The sequence below is a fragment of the Brassica napus genome, chromosome C5 (genome assembly GCF_020379485.1).
Source record: "Brassica napus cultivar Da-Ae chromosome C5, Da-Ae, whole genome shotgun sequence".
In the NCBI taxonomy this organism is placed as follows: domain Eukaryota; kingdom Viridiplantae; phylum Streptophyta; class Magnoliopsida; order Brassicales; family Brassicaceae; genus Brassica; species Brassica napus.
The window spans coordinates 5,822,052-5,833,494 of NC_063448.1; the positions used below are offsets into that span (position 1 = coordinate 5,822,052).

The window sequence follows — 11,443 nt, forward strand, 5'->3', positions numbered from 1 at the left end:
TTGATTTTTAGAATCAACCAACTCTATAAAAATTCTACTCAAAAAAAAAAAAAAAAAAAAAAAATTCTACTCCCACTAACCCCTAACAAAGTTATTCATATTTGGTTTTTCTAATCTTAAGTTTGTTCTTTATTTTGCTTGTCTCAGCTCCTGACCTCGTACTCAGAAGGCAACAGCTCGTGAAGCAAGCCAGTTTCCAGCAAAAATCGCTACTGTTTGTGTTTACTATCCTTATGAGTCGTCTTTTATTTGTATTATAGTGTGCTATAGTCTGTGGCTTGATATGGAATGGAACAGAGTCATATTTCATCTATCATTTGTTGAGTGTGATTGTAATTTGGTGTGTTTATCATATATAGTACACTGTGTTGAATCTGAGAGTCTCCTACACACCGTTTTCAATAAGGCGATTTTTTGGCGATTGGCGATTTTCAGAAGTGGTTTCGATCTGAGGGTTTCGAGATGAATCTGGCACCTCTGCCGGATTTTAGAGACGATCTGGGGATGTATTCGATTCTTCCGAAGGTATCGGAGGAGGGGGATAAGCTGAGCAACGAAGTAAAAGAAGGTGAATTGAAGAGGATGGATCAAAGCTGGGTGAAGGCGGCGCAGGATAAGAAGCAGTTGAAGAAGTATGAGGTTGAAGTCTCAAGTAAGGATGGTATTCATATGGTGGAGATTCCAGATGAGGTTCTGGAGAACACAACTCCGCTTTGGGAAGACTTTGTAGTGGGTAAATTTCTGGATCTGGCTCCACATGTGGCTAAGGTTCATATGGTTTTAAACAAAATCTGGAAGTATGGGGATTCGTCTACAAAGGTTGAAGTATTTGAAGTTAATGCGACAATGATGAGGTTTAGGGTCTCAAGTCAGAAGGCAAGGGAGAAGGTTCTTCGTCGTGGTATGTGGAATATTGTGGGCGTTCCTATGTTGGTTTCGAAATGGTCACCAGAAGCTGAGGGTGAAGAACAGAAGGAAGAAGCTATTCCTATGTGGGTTCACTTGGAGAAAGTTCTTCTCCACATGTACTCGTGGGAAGGACTGAGTTATTATAACCAGCACTGTAGGATTTCCAGTGAAGCCACATCCGGAAACCATAGCTTGTTCTAATCTAAATGAGGCGAAGATATTTGTGAGGGTTGATGTCACAAAAACTTTACCAAAGGAGATCATATTTTCAAAGGAGGGAAAGCAGTTTGCTGTTAAGTTCTATTATCCATGGCTACCAGCTAGATGCAACTTCTGTGATAAATGGGGTCACAGTGAAGTAGTATGTGCTATGAAGAGTAAAGGAAAGAAGAGAAAAGATTCTGGATCCTCTGCTATGAAGGTTAATGGGGAGAAAGTTGGAAGTCCTAGTTATCTAAGTGTATGGAAGGAGAAGGAAAGTGTCTTAATAGAGGATAGTGGAGATAAAGTTATGGATGTGGTAGACAGTGAGGAAAGTGCTAAAAAGTTAGAGAATGGTGTCAGTACTAGTGGGTGGGCTAAGGTTTCGCCAGCCAAAACAGGAAGATCATTTGATCTATCAGCTCAGAAAATTGATGATATTGAGATCTCTGCATCAAAATTCTCTGTGCTTAGTCTTGAAGATGTAGAGGAGGGAGAGTTAGTAGCAGATGAAAAGTTGCTTACTGAAGTGGATGATGATCAATTAGAAACTGAGGACATGGAGCTACTTGAGAGTGATCAGGCTGAAGACATTGATCAACAAGTTATTGAGGAGAAAAAAGTTGGGTTGAGAAGAGGACGAAAGGCTAAGGTTCCGGATGCAAATCCTGGGAAAAGCATTCGGTCTCGACGAAAGCACTAATATATGTGGAGTTTCTTCTGCAATGTTCGTGGTTTCAACAAATATTTAAAACATTCCGTGATAGAAGAGTTGGTTCGTTGTAATAACTTGAGTTTTGGGTGCATTCTGGAGACGAGGGTTAAGGAGAGTAAAGCGGGTAGTATTTTGAAGAAAGTTTTTCCGGGTTGGTCTTATATGACTAACTATGAACACAGTGTGGGAGGGAGAATATGGCTAGTGTGGAGAGATGATGTTTGTATGATGCCAGTGTATAAATCTGACCAGCTTATAACTTGTTCCATGGGGTTGAAAGGCAAGGAAGATTTCTTTTATACTGGAGTTTATGCAAATAATTTGGCAGAGGAAAGGAATGCACTATGGGAGGATCTCTGTAACCATCAAGACTCTGCTATGTTTCGTGGTAAAGCTAGGATGATTGTAGGAGATTTCAATGAGATTTTGGATGGAGATGAGAGTTCGGGGTTTCTGGAAAATGGTAGGGTATCAGGAGGTATGAGAGATTTCCAAAGTATGGCTCTGCATTGCAACTTATCCGATATGGGTTATCAGGGCTCTAAGTTTACTTGGTGTAATAAGAGAGAAGAGGGAGTCATATGCAAGAAGCTGGACAGGGTGCTAATAAATGATGTTGCTATTCAGAAGTTTTCAAATTCTTATTCAGTCTTTGAAGCAGGGGGATGTTCGGACCACTTGCGTTGTAGAATTCAACTATTTCCTCCAGAAGAAAAGCTGAGGAAGCCTTTCAAATATGTAAATGCTATTGGGAGATTGGAAGGGTTTCTACCATTAGTAAAGGAGTACTGGGATCAAACCCTGACACTATATCACTCGACCTCTGCTATGTTTAGATTTTCGAAGAAATTAAAGAATCTAAAACCGCTGATACGAGAGTTTGGGAAAGAGAAGCTGGGAGATCTCTCGAAGAAAGCAAAAGAAGCTCATCAGTGCCTGTGTGAGAAGCAGAAGAAGACTCTTGCTGATCCGAGTGCAAGTTCCATACAAGAGGAGGCAGTGGCTTATGAACGTTGGCTTCATGTTGCAAGCTTGGAAGAGGATTTTTTGAAGCAGAGGGCGAAACTTCATTGGCTTGATCTGGGAGATCATAATAACAAGACATTTCATAATGCCATAAGAGTTCGTAAGGCGCAAAACTCTATTCGTGAGATAAGATGTTCTAATGGATGTTCTGTCACTCAGCAGAAGGATATAAAAGATGAAGCAGTTCGTTTCTTTTCAGAGTTTCTCAATAAGATTCCTGATAATTATACCGGAGCTACTTCAGAAGAATTAAAAGAGATGCTGAAGTTTCGTTGTTCTGATGAGGATTGTAGTTTGTTGGAAGCACAAGTGACGGCTGAGGAGATACGAAAAGTGGTTTTTGCTATGCCAGCTAATAAGTCGCCTGGCCCTGATGGTTTCCCAAGTGAGTTTTTTAAAACAACTTGGCCTATTGTTTCTCAGGATTTTATCATAGCTGTTCAATCAGTCTTCGGGTTTGGGTTTCTTCTCAAAGGAGTTAACTCCACAATCCTGGCTCTTGTACCAAAGAAGACAGATTCGCTAGAGATGAGAGACTTCCGGCCTATAGCGTGCTGTAACGTACTCTATAAGGTAGTTTCAAAAATTTTAGCAAACAGATTCAAGGTGATCCTTCCCCGTGTCATCTCAGAGTGTCACTCAGCGTTTGTAAAAGGAAGACTTTTGATGGAGAATGTCTTGTTAGCTAGTGAGCTGGTTAAGGATTATCACAAGGAGACTGTCTTGCCGAGATGTGTGATGAAGATAGACATATCAAAAGCATTTGATTATGTGCAATGGGATTTTGTTCTCAATAGCCTGGAAGCAATAGGTGTCCCAGCAAGGTTTATACATTGGATAAAGCTGTGTATATCAACTCCATCATTCTCGGTTCAGGTGAATGGAGAGCTTGCAGGGTATTTCCAGAGCAAGAGGGGTTTGAGGCAGGGATGCTCACTCTCTCCGTATCTCTTTGTTCTGTGTATGAACGTGTTATCACAGAAGATTGATAAGGCAGTGCTTGGGAGGAAGTTTCAGTTTCATCCTAAGTGTAAAAATCTTTCTCTTACTCATCTCTGTTTTGCCGATGATCTGATGGTATTTGTTGGAGGAACGAAGGAGTCTATTGAGGGAGTTTTGTCTGTCTTTGATGGTTTTGCCAAATGGTCGGGGCTGAGTATCAGTATTGAGAAGTCGACCGTTTACATGGCTGGTATTCAAGAGGAGGAAAAAAGGAGGATTTTGGTAAATTTTCCATTTGCAGAGGGTTCTTTACCGGTTCGTTATCTGGGTCTGCCACTAATGACTCAATCAATGAGAAGACACGATTATCTACCGTTGATAGAAAGAATCAGAAGTAAAATCTGTTCTTGGACGTCCCGGTTTCTTTCTTATGCGGGGAGGCTTCAGCTGTTAAAATCTGTGCTAGTCAGCATTGCTAATTTTTGGGCCTGTGTCTTCAGATTACCTAGTAAATGTATAAAGGAGGTGGAGTAACTATGTGCATCGTTTCTCTGGACTGGTCCAGCTCTAAAATCTTCAGGAGCTAAGGTGGCTTGGAGGGAAATATGTAAACCTTTAAATGAAGGAGGTCTTGGAGTTAGATCTTTGAAAGAGGTGAATACAATGTATGGATTAAAACTTATATGGAGGATGCTTGCAGGAGATTCTTTATGGGGAAAATGGATTAAAGAATATCTTTTAAAAAAGCGAAGCTTTTGGGAAGTGAAAGTAAATTCTCGAGTGGGTTCTTGGATGTGGAGAAAGATGCTGAAGCTTAGGGAGATAGCGAAAACATTCTACAAGATTGAAATTGGCAATGGGAGACACATCTCATTTTGGTATGATTGCTGGTCTGAGAAGGGTGTGATATTTGATCTTGTGGGTGAGAGAGGGTTTATTGATTTGGGTATAAGGAAGGAAGTCATTCTGGAGGAAGCGGTGCTGAATTTAAGACAGAGAAGACGTCATAGATCAGAGGTTCTGCGAGAGATTGAGGCGGCTCTTGAATATGTGAGAAGTAAGATTCAGAGTGAGAAGGTTGATGTCAGTATCTGGAGGAGAAGGTCGGGGTATCGAGAGATTTTTCAACAAATGAAACTTGGATGCTGTTAAGAGGAACAAGTGTGCAATGTCTTTGGACGCGGGGAATTTGGTTTTCAATGGCTACACCTAAGTACGCATTCATGACATGGTTAGCCATGAGGGGAAGATTATCCACCATGGACAGGGTATCGAGGTGGAGCCAGGGGATAGATACTACCTGTGTGTTGTGCAAGACTGATGTGGAGACTCGAAATCACTTATTTTTTTAATGTTCTTATGCTATGCAGCTGTGGGAACATCTTGTAAAAGGTATTTTGGGGGATGTTTTCACACTAGATTGGTCTGAAATGGTGAGGATAATCTCAAGTGGGCGTTATGATAAGAAGAGTATTTTCTGTATAAGATATGCCTTTCAAGCGGCTGTCTATGTAATATGGAGGGTAAGGAATTATGTTCGACATGGGGAGAAGCTGATGCCTATATCCGTTTTGAAGAAATTCACTGATAAAGATATAAGAAACAAGCTCAGTCTGTTGAGTACAAGAAGGAGGAGAGGCATAGAGTGTGCCCTTCAATTTTGGTTTCAAACTAGAGTTTAAAAGAGGAGTGTAGGTTTTCTTTGAGTTATGAGTTTTTCTGTACTTAAATAGATTTACACAAAGATGTAACAAGACTTTTGATGAATAAAATTTAAAATTCATTCAAAAAAAAAAAAAAAAAAAAAAAGAGTCTCCTACACTAAAATATAATCACTCGTAAAGAAGATTGCTTCTCCGCAATGGCATGGCTGTGTGTGTGGAATAAAAACATAGAAAGGTACACAACAGCATAAAGGATTGATGCCTCTCGAGTAGAGGTGTCAAATGGGCGGGCCGTCCAATGGTTGCCCTTGTCCATATACAAACGGACTTAATATGGACAAACCCATTTTCCCATTGGTTTTTATTGGACAAAATGTGGAAGACCATTAAGAAAATGGTCTTTGTTGGTTTTGGGCTTTATGGATGTGGACTGTACAATGGTCACAAAACCTAAGGATTCTAAAATTTAAGTTTTTCCGCTAAAATCGTAAAATCGATTTTTTCGCTTAAATTTTGATATCAAATTTTCCCGCCAGAACCAGAAAATCGAGATTTTCCGTCAGAACCGCAAAATTGAGGTTTTCTTCAAAACGCAAAATCGAATTTTCCCGCCAAAACCGGAAAATCGAGTTTTCCTGCCAAAACCGCAAAATCGATTTTTCTCGCCAAAACCGAAATTGTTGTACTTATGAATTTATGGATGAATTTTAATTTTATGAACTTGTATATGTAATTGTAGGCTTATAAATTAAAATTTTCTTATATGGTCATTATGGACCCAATGGCAAAACTGAAAAATCGAGTTTCTCTGCCAAAATCAGAAAATCTAGTTTTTCGCCAAAACCGCAAAAATGAGTTTTTCCGCCAAAACTGCAAAATCGAGTTTTCCCGTCAAAACTGTAAAATTAAGTTTTTCCGCCAAAACTGCAAAATTGATTTTTTCCGCCAAGACCGGAATTGTTGTACTTATGAACTTATGTATTGTTGTACTTTTAAATTTATGGATGAATTTTAATTTTATGAACTTGTATATATAATTGTAGGCTTATAAATTAAAATTTAAAATTTCTTATATGGTCATTATGAACCCCATGGCAGCCCATGAAAATATGGGTGTTAGTGGGTATGGTTCTTAATGGACATGGTCACTCTCTGTCCGCAAACAATAAATAGACAAATGAATATGGGCTAATGGACATGGGCTAGCCCAGTTTACAGCTCTACTCTCGAGGAGGTTTATGAGTAAATAACCTCCTCTCCAAGGAAAAGGAACTAGTTCTTTTCAACTGTAAAGCTTTTGGGCCATATTATTTTTAATGGGCCTTACATCTTCATCGTAACCCAAAGAGACGGCGGTCATTGGTGTCCCTCGGAGGAACACTCCGCTCAGTGGGGAGGAATCTGCTGAATCCACAATTACGATTAGTTTGCTTTTTCCGGCGACAGAACGACTCAAAATCAAATCTCCTTCGTTGTCTTATGGGTCTGTGAATCTCTTTCGTTCTCTCTCTTTGTGCACTAATGGGGGAGGTAGTTTCTCTGTCTCTGAAGTGTTATGGTGAATCAAGTTTGTCGAATGTTTATGAGCCAACAGGAGTTATCTAGGAAATAGGAGAAATCACTCCTTTTCACGCAAATAGATGCTAAATTTTTTTTGAGGTTGTAAATCCAATCTCTGATGTGTTAATATGAGAAGTCAGTGTCCATCTTCTTATGCAAGGGAAGTACCTAAAACTATATAACTTATTCTTGTTCGAATAGGTTTGCCCCTTGAGAATTGATGCATGTGTGTGTGCATTGTTTGAATAAGGTACTTGAAGTTCATAATAAAAGTCTGGTAGTGGATCAAACCCTTTGATGATGACAGGATGTCAGAAGAACCAGCCACATTGAGACTTCCAAGCAGTTTTTAGTGTGAAGCAAAGAAGACATTGGTGTCTGCTTGCCATTGAAGTAAGGCTATGATCCAGGGTTTATGAGTCCCTAAACTTGATCATAAGACTCATAAACCCACTGGCCAATCCCTAGGTTGAGGGTGGTTGCACTCTTTTTCCCTAAGTGATGGTTTTATCCCATGAGGTTTTCCACACTTAGGTTTTTAATGAGGCAAGTACACTCAGTTCCAAACTTGCCCAAGGATCTCCTATGGTCAAGCTTGGGGAGATTGTTGAAATGAAGAAGAAAATAGAACCAGAGTAAAGGAGTTAGTTCGAGATCAACTGAGAGTTCATCAAGAGAAGCCAATGATCCATTGTTGAAGTTGAATCATGGACAATCAAATCGTGGACAACAAATCATGGACAACAAATCGTGGACAACAAATTTTGAGTTCTTACTTGCCAAATCTCAATTAAGCCCAACTTGTTTTGCATTCTGAATCTCTCTCTTTGTGTGTATTGTCAAGTGCACGATGGGTGGTGTTATCTCAACAGCAACCGATTTCGTGGTTGAGAAATTATGTAGCTGCTTTTGTCTGGAAGTCCACCATATTTGCAGACTCGACAAGAATCTAGAAACTCTGGTAGAAGACATGAAGATACTGGAGGCAAGGCGAAATGATGTGCTGAGATTCGTGAGGAGCGAGGAAGACAGAGGTCTACAAAGGCTTAGTGGAGTTGATGTATGGCTTACGGCTGTCAGGAACATTGGAAACCAGTCCCGTGAAACGCTTGTGGCTTGTACAAGTGAACTTCAACGGTTGTCTCTTTGTGATGGCTGTTCAAGAAAACTAGTGGCAAGGTTTCGTTTTGGGAAAGAGGTTTTCTCGATTTTGGAAGATGTCGAAGAGCTCAAGGGTCGCAAATTAATTGAAGATATTAATGCTCTGACTGTGCCACCTATGAGAGATGTGGTGGGGGAAAGGGATCTACAACCATTTATTGTTGTTCAGGAAACATTGCTCGAGAGTGCATGGAGCCGCATCATGGATGAGGGAACCCAGGTTTTGGGTCTACATGGCATGGGGGGAGTGGGAAAAACAACTCTTCTTGACCAACTCAGCAATAAGTTTTGTGGTGCAAATGATGGGGTTGACATAGTGATTTGGGCTGTAGTGTCTATGGTTAAACGGAACGAGAAGATTCAAGACGAGATCGCTGAGAAACTAGGCATCTTTTAACAGGAGTCATGGAAACACAAGACAGAGGACCAAAAAGCCTATAGTATACGCAATTCCCTGAAAACCAAACGATTTGTGTTGTTTTTGGATGACATTTGGAGCAAAGCGGAATTAAAAGGTATAGGTGTTCCGTTTCCGTCAAGGGAAAACAAATGCAAAATTGTTTTCACCACTCGTTTAAAGAAAGTGTGTGTAAGCATGGGGGATACTAACCCAGTCGAAGTCAGCTGTCTGGACACCAACAAAGCCTGGGAGTTGTTCAAGGAGAAAGTCGGGGAAAGCATACTAGGAAGCCACATAGGCATTCCCAAACTCGCAAGAAAAGTGGCAGAAAAATGCCATGGCCTACCATTGGCACTAAATGTTCTTGGTGAGACCATGTCATCCAAGGACACAATACAAGAATGGCGCCACGCAGTTAAGACTTTGACTTCAAATGCTGCAAAATTTTTTGGAATGGACGAGATTCTTCCAGTTTTGATGTATAGCTACGACAGCCTCAAGGAGGAGAATGTGAAGCCATGTTTCCTCTATTGCTCTCTGTTTCCTGAAGATTTTGAAATAAGAAAAGATATGCTAATTGAGTACTGGATCTGTGAGGGTTTCATACAAGAAAATCAGAGTAGAGAAAACGCATTCGACGAAGGCTATAGTATCATCAGTTCTCTTCTCCGTGCATGTTTGTTGTTGGAAGAACCAGTCTATAAAGTACAAGTGAAAATGCATGATGTGGTTCGGGAGATGGCTCTGTGGGTAGCATCTGATCTTGGGGAGCATGAAGGGAGATATACTGTGCAAGCCGGTGCTGGGTTACGTGATATACCAGAAGTTGAGAGTTGGGTGCCCGTGAGAAAGATGTCTTTGATGAACAATGAGATCCAAGAGTTATCTGGCAGTCCGTGCTGCCCTGAACTTACAACTCTGCTTCTCCAAGAAAACAAGCTGGTAACTATCTCAAGCGAATTCTTTCGACGTATGCCTAGGCTACACGTCTTGGATCTCTTGGAAAATAGCTTATTCAGTGTATTGCCAGTGAAAATGTCATTGGTTGCCTTGAGATACCTTGGCTTGTCAGGCACACGAATAGAGCGACTGCCTGTTGGTTTACAGGAGTCGAGAATGCTAATATGTTTGAATTTGGAATCCACGCTGAGACTTGATAATGTTTCAGGGATATCCAAATTTTCAAGGTTGAGGAGATTGGGACTACAGAATTCCAAAACGAAGCTAGACATGAAATTATTGGAAGAGTTGCAGCTCTTGAAATATGTACAAGTTGTAACCATAGGTATAAACTCATGTTTGGTTGCGGAGAAATTGTCATCCTATGACAGGGTGGTGAAATGTATTAAGAAGTTAGATTATACATACCTTCTGGATGAATCATTCAGAGTATTGACTTTGCCGATTATGGATAAACTTTCTGACCTCGAGATAGGAAATTGTGGAATGACGGAGATAAAGACAGAGGGAGCTGCAACTTTTCATTGTGGAACAGAAGTCCCATGAGTCCATCCTTCCTCAACCTTTCTACTGTCGGTATAATTAATTGCAACGGTCTGAAGGATTTGACGTGGCTGTTGTTCGCTCCCAACCTTACTATTCTTAACGTTGGTCATTCAAATCAAATAGAGTATATAATAAGCCAAGAGAAAGCTACAAATGGTGTGACATAGAAGGAGGCAGGTAGCATCGTTCCTTTTGCAAGCCTAAAATACTTCAGCTTATTTTATGTACCAATGTTGAAGAGCATCTACTGAAGTTCTCTCCGTTTTCCATCTTTGAAAGGAATCGCGGTAGCAGGGTGTCCAAACCTGAGAAAGCTTCCATTGGATTCTAAAAGTGTTGCTACGGTTGAAGGATTTGTTATCGAGTCCCCACATAGTTATTGGAAAGAGAATATTGAATGGGAGGACGAAGCCACTAAACTCCGTTTCCAAGCTTCCTGGAGTCCTTTTAGAATTGGAAGATGAAAAAATGGAAGGAAAAGGTCGACTGGGAGGACTGTTCGAATGGGAAACGGTACTGAACGAGAGAACGTTCGGTTTTAAATGTGGGTTTAGCAAAGACGTCTTATTGATGGTCGGAAAAGTGTTTCGTCGGTTACAAGGAAAGGAAATGCTTAAAGGAAAAGCGATCGGAACTCGAGGAGCTAGCTTGGTGTTTTCCTGTGACCTAGCTTGCGTCGTCTTCATGGGCTTTTAACTCGCTGGGCCGAAAAGCCCACGTTGCTTCGCGGAGTCATTTAGTCGAAATGCAGAATGGAAGGAAAAGGTCGACTGAGAGGATGAAGCCACAAGACTCTGTTTCTTACCTTCATGCAAGTTGGATTCCTATGACCGAGAGAGTAAGTTTCATAAAAAGATGATGCAAAACTTGTAATGGTCTCAACTGATATGCGTATGCGGCATTACTTTTCTTCTCTCTACTACTCTGCACTGTCTTGTTTTGTTATGTTTCTATTTTGTTCTTTGGATTCTGTTTTGTATGATATATACTATGCTTCTGTTAAGTTGTCGATTTGTCCTCAAGAAGATATACAATACTATTAGAGCTCATACTTTTACATATTTGTTGTAAGTATCGTAATCCTAACGTAACTAGGAGAAGATAGTACAAAACCGGATCAGATTATTAAACTAAGACACTAATATTCTACTTCAGTACTATCTACAAACTCTGTATCCTCTCTAGCTTGAACCACATGTTTACTAGTATTTTCACATTGTAGTTGTACTGGATTTTGTACGATAGATAAAAGGGTTGGTAATCTTGTTGTGCATGTGTGTATATATATATCTTCTAACACAGGCGAGCAGTTTCTTCTTGTGATTTGGTGTGTTTATTATGCTCCGACCGGTGACACGA

General features: G+C 40.4%; 1 pseudogene; it reads left to right on the plus strand.

Annotated features, from left to right (window-relative positions):
- Positions 1 to 5,585: 5,585 nt before the first annotated feature.
- LOC106448023 lies at positions 5,586 to 11,133 on the plus strand (annotated as a pseudogene).
- Positions 11,134 to 11,443: the final 310 nt, after the last annotated feature.